Here is a 20,115-nt window from a genome sequence, read left to right on the forward strand (position 1 = left end):
AAAGAAGGAGGAAATTTTTTTTTTTAAGTAAGGACAGGGAGCTGGACAGAGAGACACAGAGAAAGAAAAAACAGCAATGGGCTACAAGACAGACAGGGAGGAATTAAAAAATCCTGGTAGTGAGCCAGAGAGAGAGAGAGCGTGCAAAAGAAATGAAATTGCAATGTGGCACAGGGCAAAGAAAGAGAAAATTGAAAAACAGGGCCTGGGAACTGGAAAGAGAGAGCCGGGGGCGGGGGGGGAGCTGCTCTAGGGCAGAGAGGGAGGAATGAAAAAACAGGGGCAGGGAGCCAGAGAGAGAGAGAGAGAGACAAAGAAAGACAACTTGGAAAGCGGTGCTCTGCAGGGCAGAGGGGGAGGAATTTTAAAAAAGAAATCAGGATCTTGAGCTGGACCGAGAGAGACAGAGAAAATTAAAATGTTGATGGGTACCAGGGCAGAGGTGGAGGAAACAAAAAACAGGGGCAGGGAGGCAGATGGAGAGACTGAAAGGGGCAAAAGTCCTGACAGGCTTCTAGAGAGAGAGGGGGGGGTGAAATAAAAATGAGAAAGAGGAGAGTTGGACAGAGAGAGACAGAGAAAGAAAAAAGGCTACAACGAGCTATCAGGCGTGTATCAGGCAGAGGAGGAGAGTTTAGAAATGGGGACAGTAAGATGGACAGAAAGGAAAGAAGCAACGGGCGATGTGGCAGATAGGGCGGAATGAAGAAAGAGGAATGGGGAGCCAGACAAACAGAGATGGGGATAGAAAAATATAGTGACGGTCTAGGAGGCAGAAAGAGAAGACTTAGAAAACCAGGAACAGGAAGCAAGAGAGAGTGACATGGAGAAAGGAAAAAATACTGATGGGCAACAAGACAAAGAGGAGGGAATTCAAAATGAGGGGCTGGGAGCAGGATAAAGACAGATGGAGAAAGAACAAGATGCGTGATGTGCTGCAGAGCCAAGAAGGGAGACCTTGAACGACAGGGAGCCAGACAGAGTGAGCCAGAAACAGCAAAAATACCGATGAGCTGCAGGACAGAGAGGGAAGAATGCAAAAATAGTGGCTAGGAGCAAGACAGAGAAGGAAAGAGTTAGCTATGGGCTACAGGTCAGAGACAGCGAAGACCTAAAAGATAGGGACAGGGAACTGCTCAGAGAAAAATGGAAAAAGGAGGTACAGGGGAGGAAAAAATGGGGTAAGGGAGGGCCCGGGACGCCCAAGAGGGGTGACAGGGCCCTGAGGGCCCAGGGCTCACCGCAGCTTTTGCTCTTGACGCTGCCGGGAGAATTTGCCAGTTCAGCTGCTTCTTTCTCCTCCTCTCCTCCCTTCCTCTTCTGTTAACTCCGGTCGCTTGGCTATCCTCCACCTAAGAGAATACGCGGGTGTCTCACAGCTGTTACGAGACAAAGCTTCCTAGACGCGTAGTCTCGCTCCCTCGTGCGGTACGCGCAGGAGTAGGACGGAGGGAGAGAGAGAAAGAAGGCAGGAAACAAGCCAGAAAGACTGAGGAAAAACGAGACGGCAATCATGACAAAGGGATGGAGAGATAAAAACCAGTTCCGGGATGAGAAAAAAAGCCAGGGAGCGGGACAGAGGGGTATAATGCAACAGCGAGCTGGGCAGGGGCATATAGCGAGAAACGATGGAACAGGCAGTATGGGCATGTACAGACAAAAAGTTAGGGGGAGGATGGAAGACAGAGAGAATAAGAGAAAAGGCACAGGGCATAGATGGAGAGAGGAATATTAGAGACAGAGAGAGGCGGAGAGGGACAGGACCGAGGCAGAGAGATGGAGAAAGAAAAAAATTGGTGATGGGCAGCAGGCCAGAGGGACAAGGAAAGACAGGAGGAAGGACAGCTGGATATAGAAAATAGGTAAGAGACAGAGAGCCAGAAAGTGGGATACTGCAAAAGAGAGCGGGATGGGGATTGGGACGCTGGCATAGGGAGGCAACGAGAGCAACAGAGAAAATGGGGATGGAGAGTGGGACGGAAAGCGAAGCAACAAATAATAGGGCCGGGGAGCAGGACGGAGGGCGAGAGACAGTGAGGGGGGGACAGGTAAGACAACAGATCATTAGAGAAAGAAAATGAAAGGAACAGCACAGAGGGTCACAGAGAAAAAGAGAGGGAGAGCAAAAAGGAAAAAATAAGATGAGGGAGAAGGACTGAGCAGCAGAGAGAAAAAGGACGGAGACAGAGAAAACAAAGACTGGAGGCAGAACAAAGGGAAAGATTGACAAGGACAGGGAGCGGGATAAAGGGATGGAAAATGAAGAAATAGCGATGGGCAGCAGGATAGAGGAAGAGAGGAAAAGAGCAAGAAGAGCAAAATAAGGACTATGACAGAAAGATGTAGAGAGAAAGACCAGGGCACGTCAGAAGGGTAGAAAGAAAAAAAGAGGGATGGGGAGCAAGACAGCGTGATAGGGAGGGAGAGGGATGCGAGGATACGGCACAACACAGGCACGGGGAAGAAGAAAGAATGACACGAGAGAAAGCGGGGGATAGGGAGCAGGAGAGATGGAGAACGAAAAAATGGCAACGTGCAGAAGAACAGAAATACAAAAAATTAAAAAATGCTTATAGGGAGCAGGACAAAAGGACAAAGCAAGAGGAAAAATCAACGGGGAGAAGGATGAATAACACACAGCAAGATACTGGGGGAGTGAGAGCAAGGGAACACGCAGCAGGACACAGGGATGAAGAAAGAAAAAAATAGGGAGAGGAAGAAAAGCTGAGTAATCAACAGAGAAGGGGGGAAAAAGGGAACTGGACAGACTTGGGCAGCAGGACAGAGACATGGAGAAAGAAAAAACAGAGACAAGGACAGAGGGATAGAGAGGCAAAGAGAGGGAGGGGACGGAGACAGCGGGGTGTAAACAGAGAGGAACGGCATGTGGTACGCAAGATAGCAGAGCGAGAGGTACAAGGAAGCAGAAAGAATGACAGAGAAGAAACAAGGGGGATGGGGACCAGGTCAGAGAGCTGGAGAAAGACAAAATACTGATGGGGAGCAGGATGGGAGAATGGAGCCAAAAGAGATGAATGGGAAACAGGGCAGTGGGATGCAGACAGCAAAAATAATGATACGCACCAGGACAGAGAAATGAGGGACAGGGAACAGGATAGAGGAATGGAAAGAAAAAATACTAATGAGCAACAGGACAAAGGATATAGAGAAAAAGGAGGAAAAAAGGAAGGGGGAAGGGAGAAAGTAATGGGGATAGAAAGCGCGATACACAGAGAGACAAAAAGCAGGACAAGCAACGGGACTGGCGGCAGTGGAGGGAACCAGATGCAGATTAAGAAAGAGATGGAGGGGGGGAAAAAACAGACAGAGATGGAGGAAGAAAAAGTAGGGGCAGAGTAGGGAAAAGAGAAAAGAAAAAAGGGACACCTAGCTGGACAGGCAGCTATAACTAGAAACAAGGAGACAGGCAGCGGGACAGAGGGATAAAGGCAGAAAAAACTGTGAGAGGAAGCAGGATGGACAGTGAAACAAAAAAAGGGGCAGGGAGCAGCACTGAGAAATGGAGAAGGAAGCATTAGGGGCAGAGGGAGGAAAAGGCAGGTTGGAGGAAGGACAGAGAGCAAAAGAGAACGACAGAACTTGGACAAAGAGTGGGAGAAAGAAATACCAGTGACGAGCAGCAGGCCAGAGGCAGAGGTGGCACAGGGAAGGAAGGACAAGAGGAAGGAGATAGGGATACCAAAAACAAGCGAGGGACAGACAAGCGAGGGACAGGGTGCAAGAAAATGGATACAGAGAAAAAGAGAGGGATGGGGAAAAGGACACTGGGATAGAGAGAGAACGACAGGAAGAATGATAGGGAGATGGAGCCAGAGGAAAAACAGGGACCAAAATCAGGACAGAGAAATGGAAACATAAAATGAGGAAAATTAGGGTTGGGGAGCGGGACAGAGGGGTGGAGAGACAACAAAGGACTCGAGGATAACAACAGAGAAAGAGGGAGGGAGAGAGGGAAGGAGGGACGGGCAGCAGCACGGTGGGATGGAGAAAGAGAGGCAGGGGGAGTGGGGCAGAGAAATGGAGAAAGAAAATACAGTGATGGCGAGCGAGACAGAGGAGTAGAAAGAGAAAAATAAGACAAGGGAGAAGACCGAGGAGCAAAGAGAGAGGAAAGGTCAAAAGAAAAGGTCAGAGAGGTAGGGAAATCAAGAAAGAGAGAGATGGAACAAGAAGATGTAGGGTCGGTAAACAGGACAGAGATGGGGGTAGAAAGAGAGAACAAACAAAGGAGGAGTGACAACTATGACAGAGCACAGGGCATACAGACAGAGACAGAAAAAGGACAGGGAATGAGAAAGAAAGAAAGGTTCAGATCTGTACAAAGAGATTAAGAAGTGGGGGGGGGGGAAAGCAATGGGCTAGAGCAGAGAGAGGTGAGGAGGAGAAAAAAAGGCCAGGGAGCGGGACAGAGGAGGAGAGAAAGGAGAAAAGGGAGAACCAGGTGGACAGGGAGATATAGCAAGAAACAACTGGGCAGGCAGCAGGATAGAGAAATAAAGATGGAAAAAGATGGGGACAGGAAGCGGGACAGAGGAACAGTGAGAGGAAACAAGGGGCAGGCAGCAGGACAGCGGTGGAGAAAGCAGCATTGGGGCAGAAGGCTAGAAAGAGAAAAAAGAAAGACAGAAAGCAGAATGCGGGATGGGGTGAGGGGGAAAGAAGGACAAGGAGCAGGACACAGTATCAGACAGGAACAGTGAGCGAGACAAGGTGATACAGAGAGGAAAAAAAGGGCCAGGGAAACAGGACAAAGTGAAAGACAGGCAAAATTAAAAGACATGGAGCAGGACAGAGACAGAGTGAGAAAAGATAGCGGCAAGGAACAGGACAGAGCATCAAAGAATAAGAAAAACTGCAGAGGGAATAAGACAGAGAAATGGAGAGGGGAGACAAGGAGAAGGACACAGAAAAGGGCCAGGGTGGGTAGGATCCAGGGAACTACAGGCCTGTCAGCCTGACCTCAGTACCGGGGAAGATTATGGAGCGGTTCGTCTTGAGTGCACTCACATGGCACGTGCGGGACAACCAGGGGATCGGGCCCAGCCGGCGTGGGTTCATGAAAAGCGGGTCCTGCTTGACCAACCTGATCTCCTTCTATGACCAGGCGACATGCCTAGTGGATGAGGGAAAGGTTGTGGATGTTACCTACCTTGACTTCGGCAAGGCCTTTGACGCTGTCTCTCATGGCATACTCCTTGAGAGGCTGGCAGCTCGTGGCTTAGACAGGTGTACTCTTCACTGGGTAAAAAAAACTAGCTGGATGACTGAGCCTAGACAGTTGTGGTGAACAGGGTTAAATCTGGTTGACTAACGGTCACAAGTGGTGTTCCCCAGGGCTCAGTTTTGGGGCCAGTTCTCTTTAGTATCTTTATCATCAATGATCTAGATAAGGGGCTTGAGTGTACCCTCAGTAAGTTTGCAGATGACACCAAGTTGGGAGGGAGGGCTGCTCTACTTGAGGGTAGGAAGGCTCTACAGAGGGATCTGGACAGGCTGGATCGATGGACCAAGGCTAATCGCATGACGTTCAGCGAGGCCAAGTACCCGTTCCCATGCTTCAGTCGCAACGACCCCGTGCAGCGCTACGGGCTTGGGGAAGAGCGGCTGGAAAGCTGCCCGGCGGAAAAAGACCTGGGGGTGCTGGTTAATAGCTGGCAGAATATGAGCCAGAAACAGTGTGGCCAGCAGGAGCAGAAAAGCGATTGTTCCCCTGTGTTCGGCACTGGTGAGGCCGCACCTCGAGTACTGCGTTCGGTTTTGGGGCCCTCGCTATGGGAAAGACATTGAGGTGCTGGAACGTGTCCAGAGAAGGGCAACCGAGTTGGTGAGGGGCCTGGAGCATAAGTCTTATGAGGAGCGGCTGAGGGAACTGGGATGGTTTAGTCTGGAGAAAAAGAGGCTGAAGGGAAACCTTATTGCTCTCTACAACTACCTAAAGGGGGGTTGAAGTGAGGCGGTGCTGGTCTTTTCTATCAAGTAACTAGAGATAGGACGAGAGAAAATGGGCTGAAGTTGCGCTGGGGAGGTTTAGATTGGATATCAGAAAAAATTTCTTTACTGAGATGGTTGTCAGGCATTAGAACAGGCTGCCTAGGGTAGTGATGGAGTCACTATCCCTGGAGGTGTTCAAAAAACAGGTAGACGTGGCATTTTGGGACATGATTTAGTGGGCGTGGTCATGTTGGGTTGATGGTTGGACTTAATGATCTTAGAGGTCTTTTCCAAATTTCGTGATTTGATTCGATTTGATTCTATTCTAGGGAGCAGAACAGAGATGTAGCAAGAAAGGAAAAAAGGAAGGGAAGGAGAACAAAGGGAGAGAGAGACAAGGACTGGAAGAAGGACAAAGGGATGGAAGAGGAAAAAAATAGTGATAGGCTGCAGGACAGAGATGGAGAAGTTAAAAAAAAGACACAGGGAACATGACAGAACTAGAGTGAGAAAAAAGGGACAGAGAGCAGGACAGCACTGGAGGAAAAAACAACTGTGTTTGATAGGCAGTGAGAGAGAGATATAGAGGAAGAGAGAAAAGAGAAGGGACAGCTAGCAAGGATGTAAGAGGGAATAGAACAGAGAAATACAGAAAAGATAGCAAGAGGAAGCAGGGCAGAGGGACAGCAGTAGAAGAAAAAAGGAACAGGGATCTGGACAGATGGAGAGAAAAAAGCAGGAGGAACAGATACAACATGATATGATGGGACAGGAAGTAAGACAGAGTGACAGATGAGAATAATGACAAGAGATAGAGAGAGACTGTGAGAAACACAGGAGGTCGGAGAAAGAGAGGTATTAGGACCCCTGCAGAGAAATAGAAGACATAAATAGAAAGAGTAGGGAGCACCACAAAGGGTCAGAGAAAGAGAAGAGCAGGAAGAAGAACGGGGACAGGGAGATACAGAATGAAAAAAACCCCAGATATTATACACATATTATCCAGTAACCAAGCCCATTTCAGAGGTACACACTATCTGAGCCCATTTCAGTGCCGCGCCCGAGCCCATTTCAAAGTTACACACTGCCCGAGCCCATTTCGGCGCCGCACCGCGCCCGAGCCCACTTCGGCAACACACACTACCCGAGCCCATTTCAAAGTTACACTGTAGCCGAGCCCATTTCGGCGCCGCACCGCACCGCGCCCGAGCCCATTTCGGCGCCGCACCGCGCCCGAGCCCATTTCGGCGCCGCACACTACCCGAGCCCATTTCAAACTTACACTGTAGCCGAGCCCATTTCGGCAGCGCACCGCGCCCGAGCCCATTTCAAAGTTACACTGTAGCCGAGCCCATTTCGGCGCCGCACCGCACCCGAGCCCATTTCGGCGACGCACACTACCCGAGCCCATTTCAAAGTTACACTGTAGCCGAACCCATTTCGGCAGCGTACCGCGCCCGAGCCCGAGCCCATTTCAGCAACGCACCGCACCGCGCCCGAGCCCATTTCGGCGCCGCACACTACCCGAGCCCATTTCAAAGTTACACTGTAGCCGAGCCCATTTCGGCAGCGCACCGCACCCGAGCCCATTTCGGCAGCGCACCGTGCCCGAGCCCATTTCAAAGTTACACTGTAGCCGAGCCCATTTCGGCAGCGCACCGCGCCCGAGCCCATTTCGGCGCCGCACAGCGCCCGAGCCCATTTCGGCGACGCACCGCACCCGAGCCCATTTCGGCGCCACACACTACCCGAGCCCATTTCAAAGTTACACTGTAGCCGAACCCATTTCGGCAGCGCACCGCGCCCGAGCCCATTTCGGCGCCGCACCGCGCCTGAGCCCGAGCCCATTTCAGCAACGCACCGCACCGCGCCCGAGCCCATTTCGGCGACGCACACTACCCGAGCCCATTTCAAAGTTACACTGTAGCCGAGCCCATTTCGGCAGCGCACCGCGCCCGAGCCCATTTCGGCGCCGCACCGCACCCGAGCCCATTTCGGCAACGCACACTACCCGAGCCCATTTCAAAGTTACACTGTAGCCGAGCCCATTTCGGCAGCGCACCGCGCCCGAGCCCATTTCGGCGCCGCACCGCACCCGAGCCCATTTCGGCGACGCACCGCACCCGAGCCCATTTCGGCGCCACACACTACCCGAGCCCATTTCAAAGTTACACTGTAGCCGAGCCCATTTCGGCAGGGCACTGTGCCCGAGCAAATTTCAAAGTTACACAGTACCCGAGCCCATGTCACAGTTACATAGCTACAGCACCACCTTCAAAGTTGTGCAATTACTAGAGCCAGTAACGTGCACCCTTTCTATTAACCCATCTGCAGCTACATTTACCTCGAGGTATCCACAACTCTCCCTTGGATGCCTAATTATAATGAACACTTTCACTTACTTAAACAGCTAAGTTGACCTATGGGCACTAAACACACATGCTTCGCTCTGCACTTGCTTTTGTGATTGCCATTAGTACTGTGACTCTCACAAGGAGACCTAATTACCTGCCTTTTTTTCATTTTATTTTTGTTTCATTTGGTCCATTACTGACTCCACGTACATTCAGCTGTGTCAGTATTTACAGTCCAATTCTACAATGTACTTTTACTACAATGTATAGAAAAGAGTTATGGCCGCATTGGTCAAATATTTGCCACTATTAGTTTCATTCCTCTTTTAATCATTATTTCTACAAATACATTTAAACTCCAAAAATTTAGCATTACCTTAACAAGAATTGCCACTATATAGTGCCTGCAATTCTCTACGGAGTGGTCTTTTCCGCATTCCTCGCTCCCGTTACGTCTGTCGCTTCACGTCCAGAGGTTTTCCTCCCCGAGGTGACGTTACTTCCACGATCCCTGTTCCCAAGCTGAAAACGAGTGAGCTCTGCTCCTCTTGACAGACTGTCCACTTCCACACCTAGGCACAAAAATAAAAATTGAAAAATATCATTACATCACAAACTACAGAGACCACCCAAAGATTTGAGAAACCCACCACGGAAAAATACAGTTACACTCACCCACTTCACAACCCTGGCATACTCAATGCTGGCTATCTACTCCAACTCCACACCCCCCACCCCACCCCCCCCGCAAAATCCTCAACTGTGTGCCAAAGACCATCCGCTGAACAAAATAATTCCCTGTGCTAAGTGGCAATTACCACATTCCAGGGCAGCGCTCCATGGGAACACCATTCCCGGGAACCTTGAAAAAAATCGCCCTGCCTGTGAAAACCCTGGCCCGAGCCGGACCCCGGTCCGAACATTGGGGATCAGCATCGCCTCATGGAGCGGCTAGGACCAGGGGGAAAAAAAAATGGGAGGGGGGGCCGGAACGGGATGGGACGACACCAAAAACCAACCTATATCGCAGCTGGGTTTTTTTAATTCTAATTTTTTTTTTCTCTAATTCCCTGAAAAACATCTCAACTCTACATCCAACCTGAAAGGAAAAAACATAAAAAGGCTAAACCACATAACCCTACAAGGTTACACATGTTGACAACACACCACTCATTCAGATCGCATACATGCCAGCCCTCACTCTCAAATCATCCATGCAACTGCCCACCACCATCAAAGGGCCATCACCCCGTGCCTGCGGCACCGGGGGACTCAAAAATCGCCCTACCTGCAAAAACCCTGGCACGAGCCCACTCCCCTTCCAAACTACCCTTCCGTTACACCAATGTTTCAACACACACCATCATCTCCACCATCCGTGCATTTTCAACCCGATAGTTAGCTTTCACAGTGCCACATGTCACAGTCCAACCTCCGTAGCAGCCATGTCACCTAAACACAAGGTTCCTTCAAGCACCTTGTGCCCTGCCATCGCCTGCAAAAACAACACACAAAGCTTTTTATTAAGACACTTCATCCTTGAGAGAGAAGTCCTCCACCGCTCCCCTCCCCTGCTTCCCACCTATTCCAAAAATAACACATTCTCACAGTCAGTGTCCTCCATGGCACTTGAAAAAACAGAGCATCACAAACACAGAGCTGTCCCAAAGTTACCGATCGCTCCGAGGCCCGTCACGCTGCTACTCGGACCTCGAGGCCTTGACCGTTTCTAGAGGCTTGCCACAAAGCATCCGCATAAACAATATGAACCATTGCCCAGGTACTGCCTCACTCTATGCTAGTTCACAGTCCAATTGCAATCCACTCAACTCCTTGCTTGCAAAGAACCCAAAGTCATTAAGCTTTCTATGCTGTCTCTACAATGACATACGATCCACACACAAACATAGAGCCATGCAATTCGCGTGCAAATATAATGCCATACAAGGCAGTACTCTTATCTCAGTCAAGACAAAAAAACTCAGAGCACTGCCATACCAGACAAAACAGGACAGGGCCAATGCAAGAGACTCTCAGATAACAGTCAATACGAGTACAGACCAAAACAATACAAAACCAATACAGACCCACAGAATGCAAGGCAGTCTCAGATGGCACTCAATACAAGTACAGAGCACTGCAATACAAAACACAATGCAGGGCCATGCAAAGCGAGACAGTCTCAGATGGGAAACAATGCAAGTACAGAACACTACAACGCAAACCAATATCGAGCAATACAATGCAAGATAGTCTCAGATGACAGTCAATACAAGCACAGAGCACTACAATATCAGAAAAAACCACAATAAAGGTCATACAATGCGAGACAAGTCTCACGTGACAGTCAATACAAATACAGAGCAAAACAACGCAAGACAAAGGCAAATACAGATCAATACAAAGCAAAAAAACCCGCAAAGCACAGCAAAGCAAAGCAATCTCATAAAGCCACCGGCCGCATCTTCCCTCTGACTCCACTCCCGGACCCACCTCCTTACGGTGCTCCGCTGCCTTCCCCCGTTGCTCTGTGGCACACATCTTGTCCCTCCGCATCTGAAAAAAAACCCCATATTGAACAAGTCACCTGGATGCAGAGCAAGAGCTTCACCACTCCAGAGGTCTTGATTCCATCTACGAAGACCATCTGGAGTCCAACTACAGCCTGCCATTTAAAAAAAAAAAAAAAAAAAAAAAGAAACGCAACCAAAAAAAGACCAGCGCCAAACTTTAAGCTCATCACGTGCAAGACTTAACACCTTAGAGATTCAAATCCGCTTCACTGCCCCTCAACAGCCCCTGCCACACGGTTCCAATCGTCTCCGTAAAACACTATCGGCACGGCTGCCCACACAGCCCGCCGACGGCTACTCAAGCCGAAATGACTGTACAACCCTCACCTGGACGGTCTAGGCACATCAACATTTCACCCGTAGACACTTATTTCTATTCCACCTACATGACTCTACATCCCCAGGCAGAGCAACTCCAAGCCAAACACACATGCCTACTCACACGCAGGGGGCAGGGAAGAATGGCCAGCGCTCGCCAAGCAGGGGTTCAGGGAGGAAATGCCCACACCCACCGACTTGGGGGGGTATGGGTGAATATAAACCACTGCAGACAGGCAGGAGGAGCAGAAGAGAGGAGACATCGACCGACGGACACGCCGGAGCGGGGATCAGACACCGACCGACGGACACGCCGGAGCACTGTGGGGGGACATATGGACCAAGGGACAGGCGAGGCAGGGGGAGACACCGACTGACGGACAAGCAAGGGGGGGGAGTTAACAACTGACGGACACAAAAAGAGAGAGGAGAGACACTGACTGATGGAAACACAAGGAATGGGGAGACACAGACCGACAGACAGGCGGGACGGGGCGAGACACTGACTGATGGACAAGCAAGGCAGGGCAAAACGCTCACCGATGGACACGCGAGGTGGGGTGAGACACCGACTGACGGACACACGGAGCGGAGATCGAGAGAAAACCACTGACAGAAACACCGGGGGAGAGGAAAGACACTCACGCACAGACGCATGGGGGAGGAAAGACACCAACCCACGGACAAGTGATACCGAAAAGCCGGTCAACGAAACTCTCCAAGACTCGTTTTGGACTGCTAGAAAGCAGGCATTCTTTATTGCAGCGCTGGATACACGGGGGATAATTCCACCTAGCGTGCATACCACAGCTTTAGCACAAACAGGTTATATAGAATAACTAATTGCATATTAACCAGATTAATATACATATTCATAGAAATGATTATAACTGATTATCATAGCACTGCCTACATCCAATCACACGTAACGAAGGATCCATTTGAGTCGAAGGGCTGCTTTTACAACCACCGACCCATTTGAAGTTCTCGTTGGCTGTCCTCCAAGTCTTTATTCTTGTCCTTGTTCTTTCATTTTGAAGCTTAACGCAGTTTCAATCGCATGCGGTCTGTTTCAACATTGTTCTCATCTAGCGCACAGGAACATCTACTCCTAAGTGCAAAGAACGGCAAAACTTAGGAGTAACTACTTCTACTAGTTAATTGCTCAGCTATACTTTTGTCTATTGTTTCAATCATAGTGTTAGTAGAAGATTTCCAATCATTATTTACCAAAGCTCACTTTTACAGTCACCTAGCAGCAAACCAGTCTCCATGGGTGGTACAAAATATTAAAACCATCAAAATATTTAGACATACCATACAGAACGTACGGAAATATGCTACCAATTCCCCCCCCCCCTTCCCGCTTGAGGCTACTAATTCTTTTAGTAGTCTCGCTTGAACAGAGATCGTGCCGCAGCTCGTTTAAGACAGCTAAAAGCGACACAGATTATAACAATGATGATAACTACTTCTCTTGCTTCGTCGGGGCGACAAGGGAAAGCTTCAGGCTACCCGGTAAAGGTATCGACTAGAACTGGGATATATCAGTATCCCTCTTTTTGAAGCAATTCTGTAAAATCAATTTGCCAATATTTTCCTGGAGAATTTCCTTGCTTAGTCATTCCAAAAAGGATTTTATTATTGGTTTGGGGATTATTACATATACAAACCTACTTGTAATTATTCGGATACTTTTTATCATATCTCTATTCAAAATACACGTTTGTAAATGTTTAACAAGGTTTTCTGTTCCCCAATGTACCTTGCTATGTTCGGCCGGGGCAATTTCTCTCATTGTTGCGGGTGGGACGCTTATTTAACCTGTTGGTGTTAACGGCCCATCCTGTTTCATTTTTGTTAGCCTGCAATTTAATAATTAGTTCTTCACCTTTTTCATTATAACTTGGAGCACCTTTAGGTAAATTTACACTTGCTCTGGAACTAGTGCTAGGATGCCTTTTTCTGCAGCCTCTTTAGCAGCGCTAGCAGTCAACTGGTTACCTGTTTCAGGGACGGTCCTACCCGACCGATGTGCTTTACGGTGCATTATCACGACTGCTGTTTGCTTTGGAATGGCTTCGAACAATTTCGGCATTTGTTCTGCATGCTGAATGGTGGTTCCTTGTGCGGATAGCAGTCCTCTTTCTTTCCACGCTGCTCCACGCGCATGTACTACTCCAAAAGCATACTTTGAGTCTGTCCCAATGTTGATTTGCTTTCCTTGACTGAGTTCCAGTGCTCGAGTAAGAGCTATCAATTCAGCCTTTTGGGCAGATACATTTGAAGGCAAAGCTCGCGATTCAATTACCTTCTCGGTAGCGGTTACCGCGTATCCTGATAAACGTTTTCCTTCACGGATGAAACCGCTTCCGTCGGTATATACTTCCCAATCCGTTTCTTCCGGTGGCGCATCTCAGAGATCCGGTCAGCCGGAGTAGACTTCTTCAATTGTCTGCAGGCAGTCATGTTCCAGTTCTCCTTCAACCTGATCGGTTGTTAAAAACACAGCAGGGTTAACGATAGGAGTACTTTTTAAGGAAACATCATCTTGCTCCAGCAACACCACTTGGTATTTCGGCATTCTACTAGGGGATAACCAATGCCCCCCTTTCTGATCGAGCACAGCGATCAGCATGTGGGGAACATACGCTGCAATTCTCTGTCCTAGGGTGAACTTACGAGCTTCTTGGATCAATAGCGCAGTTGCAACGACGGCTCTCGGACGACCGGGCCATCCCAGACTCACGTTGTCTAATTGCTTTGAGAAGTAGGCCACAGCTCGCCGACTTGGTCCCAGGTGTTGGGCCGGGACACCCAGAGCTATACCTTTTCTTTCACGAGTAAAAAGTTCAAATGTCTTTGTGAGATCTGGCAGGCCTTGGGCTGGCGCCTCCATTAAAGCCCGTTTTAGTTGTTTGAAAGCAGCTTTCCTGGCACCAGTCCAATCTATAAATCCGTTGTTTGAGGTTTTGAGCTGCTCCTATAAAGGTCGGACCAGCAAGCTGTAATTTGCAATCCACAGGCGACACCACCCGACCGTTCCCAGAAACGCTCGCAACTCTTTCAGAGTCTTGGCCTCGGGGAGATGACAAATTGTCTTCTTTCTCTCGGTTCCTAATTGTCTCTGTCCTTTCAGGATTTCCAAACCCAAATAAGTTACTTCTCTCTGGGTTATTTGGGCTTTTTCTTTTGACACTCGATAGCCACCGATTCCCAAAAACTTCAAAAGGCTAAGAGTTAACTGGGGGCATGGTTCTTCTGTCTCAGCTGCAATTATTAGATCACCCACATATTGCAACAAGATTCCTTGATTATTGTCTTTCTTCCAAATCTCTAATTCTCATGCCAATTGACTTCCAAAAATGGTAGGGCTGTTCTTAAAGCCTTGAGGCAAGACTGTCCACATATACTGGGGTGCTTCCTGACACCTCCTGCCCTCCATTTGCACCCCTGAACCCCCTTCAGTGGCTGCCCCTCAGGAGCCGCTCTTCTGAGCCACATGCCAAATTCTGGGGACACCTCCTAACTCACAACTTCCCAGAGACTCTGAGCTCTGCTACGTGCCCACCAAGTCAAGTCGAGTCCCGAGGCTTATAACCTACGAGGGGCCTGCCACAAGCTGCAAAGTTTCTAGGGACAACATGGCATTCTGTGGGCAATGAGGAAAGGCAATGAGGCATCCCAGACCCTAAAAGACACTATGCCTTATGGCCCTGCTGCCTTCTTGAGAACTACTAAAGCTCCATAGACACATGCATACAAGACGCTCGCCCTAACCCCTACTAAATAATGTCACCGTCGGTCCTATTAAGAGAGATAGTATCAGCAACTTACACAGAATACAGCAAAGCTGGTGAAAAAAACAAGGTTCCATTTTCAATAAAGTCAGAAATTCCAGGAAAACACAATGCATCGAGAACTAAAAAAAGAACCAAAACAATGCATACTATTAAACCATCTCACCACCCCTGAACACTCAAAACAAAATTACTGACCTGAAAAAAAAAAGAAAAAAAAGCTACATACAAGTGTTACTTTCTACCGCACATGCTGCTGAACCTTGACTGGTCCTGAAGCTCTTAGGCAGACACCTCTTCCCAAAGAGCTGAGCCAGCTCAAAAGCTGCAAAGGACTCAAGAGCTGAGCACCAACACCAGGAAAACCCAGGAGCACAATGAACTCCCTCAGCAGAGGCTGTGGCTCGTATACCCCATGGCCCTGCCCACCACCCTTCCCACATTCACCTGGGAAAGGGGAAGAGCAAACCACCAGAACTTACAATGTCAGCTGGAGGAGCAGCAGGAGTGTTCTCACCTGCCTTAAATTTAGAGCAAGCAAAGCCCTGAACAGAGAAAGCGATCCTTACTAGCAAAAACAATACCTGCTTTTGTACTACAGCTACAACTATGGCATCGGCAACGTGACCGGGTAGGGAATTAAACTTAATTTTTCTGGGGCGTAGATAGAAAAAGATAGATGTCCTTCTAAACGATGTAAGAAACTAGCTCATTAAATGCAATAACAATGCTGTTATCAAAATTGAAGTGCTTGAGTTTCCTATAAAAAAAGCCAAAATGCTGTAGGGTTACGCTTCATTTCTAGCAAGGCTGCACGTACCACCTAACTTCTACCAGAACTACCTTCTGGATAGGACTGAATCACAAAGCAGATTTAGATTCCTTAAGAATCCCTTCTCAAAAATATCTCTGGTTGCAAAGTTATTTACAGTAAATCGCTGACATTTCAGAGTCGCTATGATCGTCTCTCTGACTGACTCCCTTAAGAGAACTAGATGATTCCCAAAGGACAGAAACCACCAAAAAACCAGGGAAATACAAGATACGTACCAGGAACTGTATGAAGCAGCCTAATTAATACCTAACTAGCTAAAGCAAAACTAAATTGCAAAACACAATAAACACCACCACGGGAGATGTGTCGATAAAAATAGATGAAGGCTATTGCCTCCTCTGAAAAACTCAAGAGCAGATCTAAGCTGACGATAGACATCTTTGGGGTACCAGACACCAAACAGAAACATACTGTAAGGTGGGAAAAAAAAAAAGACTGCTTTGGACCACAAAGATGGCTTTGGAAAAGGCTCCAGTAGAGCAAGAGGCATCGTCGCAGGGATTAGAGAGATCCGGAAGGGGCCAGAGAGACCAAAGAAGCCTTGGGGGTGCAAGGAGCTCAAAAGGGAATTGAACAAAGAACAGGTGTCCTCAGGGGATCGGGGACCAAATGGAGGTGCACCAAACAGATGACGGGACAGAAAGACCCACCGGGGTACCGGATATGGACTCAGCAAGGGTTTTTTACAACACGGTTTTTTACAACATGGTTTTTTTACAACACTGTTTTACAACAGTTTTTCACGTTTTTTTACAACAGTTTTTCAGAACATGTTTTTTCACAACACAGTTTTACAACAGCAACTTCAAAGTTTTACAATAGTTTTACAATACAGTTTTACAGTAGCAACCCTAAAGCTTCACAACACGTTTTTCCCAACACGCTTTTCCCAACACCGGTTTTCCCAACACCGGTTTTCCCAACACCGGTTTTCCCAACACCGGTTTTCCCAACACCGGTTTTCCCAACACCGGTTTTCCCCAACACCGGTTTCCCCAACACCGGTTTCCCCCAACACCGGTTTCCCCCAACACCGGTTTCTCCCACACCGGTTTCTCCCAACGCGTTTCTTCACAACCTATTATTTACAACACAGTTTTTTACAACGTAATTATTTACAACTCAGTGTTACACAACACAGTTTTACAACAGCAACTTCAATGTTTTACAACACAGTTTTACAACACGGTTTTACAGTAGCAACCCTAAAGCTTCACAACATGTCTTTTTACAACACAGTTTTACACAACAAACTTTTACACAACAAACTTTTACACGACACAGTTTTGAAACAGCAACTTTAAAGTTTTACAATACTTTTACAATACAGTTTTACAACTCGGTTTTACAATAGAGTTTTACAGTAGCAACCCTATAAGCTTCACAACACGTGTATTTACACCACACAGTATTTCCAACACAGTTTTTTACCACACAGTATTTCCAACACAGTTTTTTTACACACAGTTTTTCCAACACAGTTTTTTACACCACAGTTTTACAACAGCAACTTCAAAGTTTTACAGTAGTCTTACAATACAGTTTTAGAGTAGCAACCCTAAACCTTCACAACACGTTTTTTTACAACAGCAACTTCAAAGTTTTACAATAGTTTCACAATACCGTTCTACAATACAGTTTGAGAGTAGCAGCCCTAAAGTTTCACATGGTTTTTTGACAACGCGTTTTTTTGCCACAGGGTTTTTTGACAACGCGTTTTTTTGCCACAGGGTTTTTTGACAACGCGTTTTTTTGCCACAGGGTTTTTTGACAACGCGTTTTTTTGCCACAGGGTTTTTTGACAACGCGTTTTTTTGCCACAGGGTTTTTTGACAACGCGTTTTTTTGCCACAGGGTTTTTTGACAACGCGTTTTTTTGCCACAGGGTTTTTTGACAACGCGTTTTTTTGCCACAGGGTTTTTTGACAACGCGTTTTTTTGCCACAGGGTTTTTTGACAACGCGTTTTTTTGCCACAGGGTTTTTTGACAACGCGTTTTTTTGCCACAGGGTTTTTTGACAACGCGTTTTTTTACAACACAGTTGTTTTACATCAGTTTTTTACAACACAGTTGTTTTACATCAGTTTTTTACAACACGTTTTTCTACAACACATTTTTTTACAACACAGTTTTACAACAGCAACTACAGAGTTTTACAATACAGTTTTACAACACGGTTTTACAATACAGTTTTAGAGTAGCAAACTAAAGTTTTACAATACCGTGTTTCAATACGGTTTTAAGGTAGCAACCCTAAAGCTCCACAACACGTTTTTTTACAACACAGTTTTACACAACACAGTTTTCAAACAGCAACTTTAAAGTTTTACAATACTTTTACAATACAGTTTTACAGTAGCAACCCTAAAGCTTCATCATGTGTTTTTACACCACGAGTTTTCAAAACACAGTTTTTTCAACACGTTTTTTTACAACATGGTTTCACGACGCGGCTTTTCCACGACGCGGCTTTACACCAGCAACTTCAAAGTTTTACAATAGTTTTAAAACACGGTTTTACAATACAATTTTACAGTAGCAACTCTAAAGTTTCACGTGTTTTTTTGCAATACATTTTTTTGCAACACAGTTTTTTTACAATATAGTTTTTTACATCACGTCTTTTTGCAACACAGTTTTACAACAGCAACCTCAAGGTTTTACAATAGCTTTACAATACAGTTTTACAGTAGCTACCCTAAAGCTTCGCAACACGTTCCTCTACAACAAACACGTTCCTCTACAACACGAACTACTTTCCCAACCCCCCACTTAATCACACATACCACAGTGTTATGCTTACCCGCTCATTCCAGAGTCAGAACCTACGACCATCATCACTCACGGTACCTGAGACAGCAAGACACACAAAATTAGCATAGCACTCGTGAGAAGTCACCAGCCCCATACTCCTCCTCCCTAATCCACAGCTCACCTCAAACGCTCATCCAATTCCAAAGGTGGCCCGCACAGCGCCTCCAAAACAAAAGGGAAAAGCTTAAACCAAACTGCCACATCATACTTCGATATACAACACCAACCCAGCCCACAACCACCTCACCTTCTCAGACTGCTCATCGGCCTGCGGCTTCGCCCCTCCAAGGCTGCGTGCGCCACCTGCAAAAACCAAAGCAGAAGACGCATGCCGAGACACCGCCCGAAACCTCAGCCCGCCCGCACCGATTCCCAACTCCCTCTCCTTTACCTTGGCCGCTCAACCACCCCACCTCTGCCATCGACAGCTTGCCACGTTGAAGCCTCCATACCACCTGCAAAAAACAAATGACAAGGGATGCTGCCAACTTCACCAACAATACACCACCTCCAAAGGAACCGTTGCTTCAACCCAGTAGTCACGGCTCAACTTGCCAAGTCACCTCCGGTGCCGATAGCCCGCTTTGCTCATTCCTTCGCACCTTCAAAATATAAAAAAAGTAAAAACCCTATCACCTAATCATAGAGCCACCGGCCGCATCTTCCCTCTGACTCCACTCACAGACCCACCTCCTTACGGCGCTCCACTGCCTTTCCCCGTCGCTCTGGGGCACGCATCTTGTCCCTCCGCACCTAAAAAAAAAAAAAACCATATTGAACAAGTCACCTGGATGCAGAGCAAGAGCCTAACAACTCCAGAGGTCTTGATTCCATCTACAAAGACCATCTGGAGTCCAACTACAGCCTCCCATTTAAAAAGAAAACAAAACAAACAAAAAAAAAACCAAAACACGCCAACCAAAAAAAAACCAGGGCAAAACTTTAAGCCCATCACGTGCAAGACTTAACACCTTAGAGAATCAAATCCGCTTCACTACCCCTCAACAGCCCCTGCCACACGGCTCCAATCGTCTCCGTAAAACGCTATCGGCACGGCTGCCCACACAGCCCGCTGACGGCTAGTCGAGCTGAGATGACTGTACGACCCTCGCCTAAACAGTCTAGGCACATCGTTTCACCCATAGACTCTTATCGCTGTTCCACCTACCCCTGACTCTACATCCCCGGGCAGAGCAGCTCCAAGCCAAACACACCCATGCGCAGAACCTCGCCACGTGGAACGCTACCAACGAGGCGATTCAAAGAGAGAGAAAACTCTCAGCAAAAAGAATGACCCCCGGACGGGAGGCGCCGTCGGGCAAGACGACCTACGGGGCCGTCACCGTGAGGCCAGGAGGCTCTACGGCAGACCCCGAGGAGAGGAGTCGAACGTAACACCCCATTACAAGACGGCACCGTCAAAACCCAGATGACGGATGTGCCAGAAGCCTGGTGTCAAGACCTAAGG

At 47.7% G+C, this 20,115-nt stretch overlaps 1 long non-coding RNA gene across 1 annotated transcript in view; it reads right to left on the minus strand.

Moving 5' to 3' along the window:
* Window positions 1-19,493, minus strand: part of LOC128135680 (uncharacterized) — a 38,544-nt gene extending 19,051 nt beyond the window's left edge. The window contains exon 1 of the long non-coding RNA XR_008233202.1: window positions 19,435-19,493. This is a non-coding gene — a long non-coding RNA (uncharacterized LOC128135680). The remainder of the gene's footprint in view (window positions 1-19,434) is intronic.
* Between the last annotated feature and the right edge of the window lie 622 nt (window positions 19,494-20,115).

Source organism: Harpia harpyja, chromosome 23, assembly GCF_026419915.1.
Source record: "Harpia harpyja isolate bHarHar1 chromosome 23, bHarHar1 primary haplotype, whole genome shotgun sequence".
Lineage (NCBI taxonomy): Eukaryota > Metazoa > Chordata > Aves > Accipitriformes > Accipitridae > Harpia > Harpia harpyja.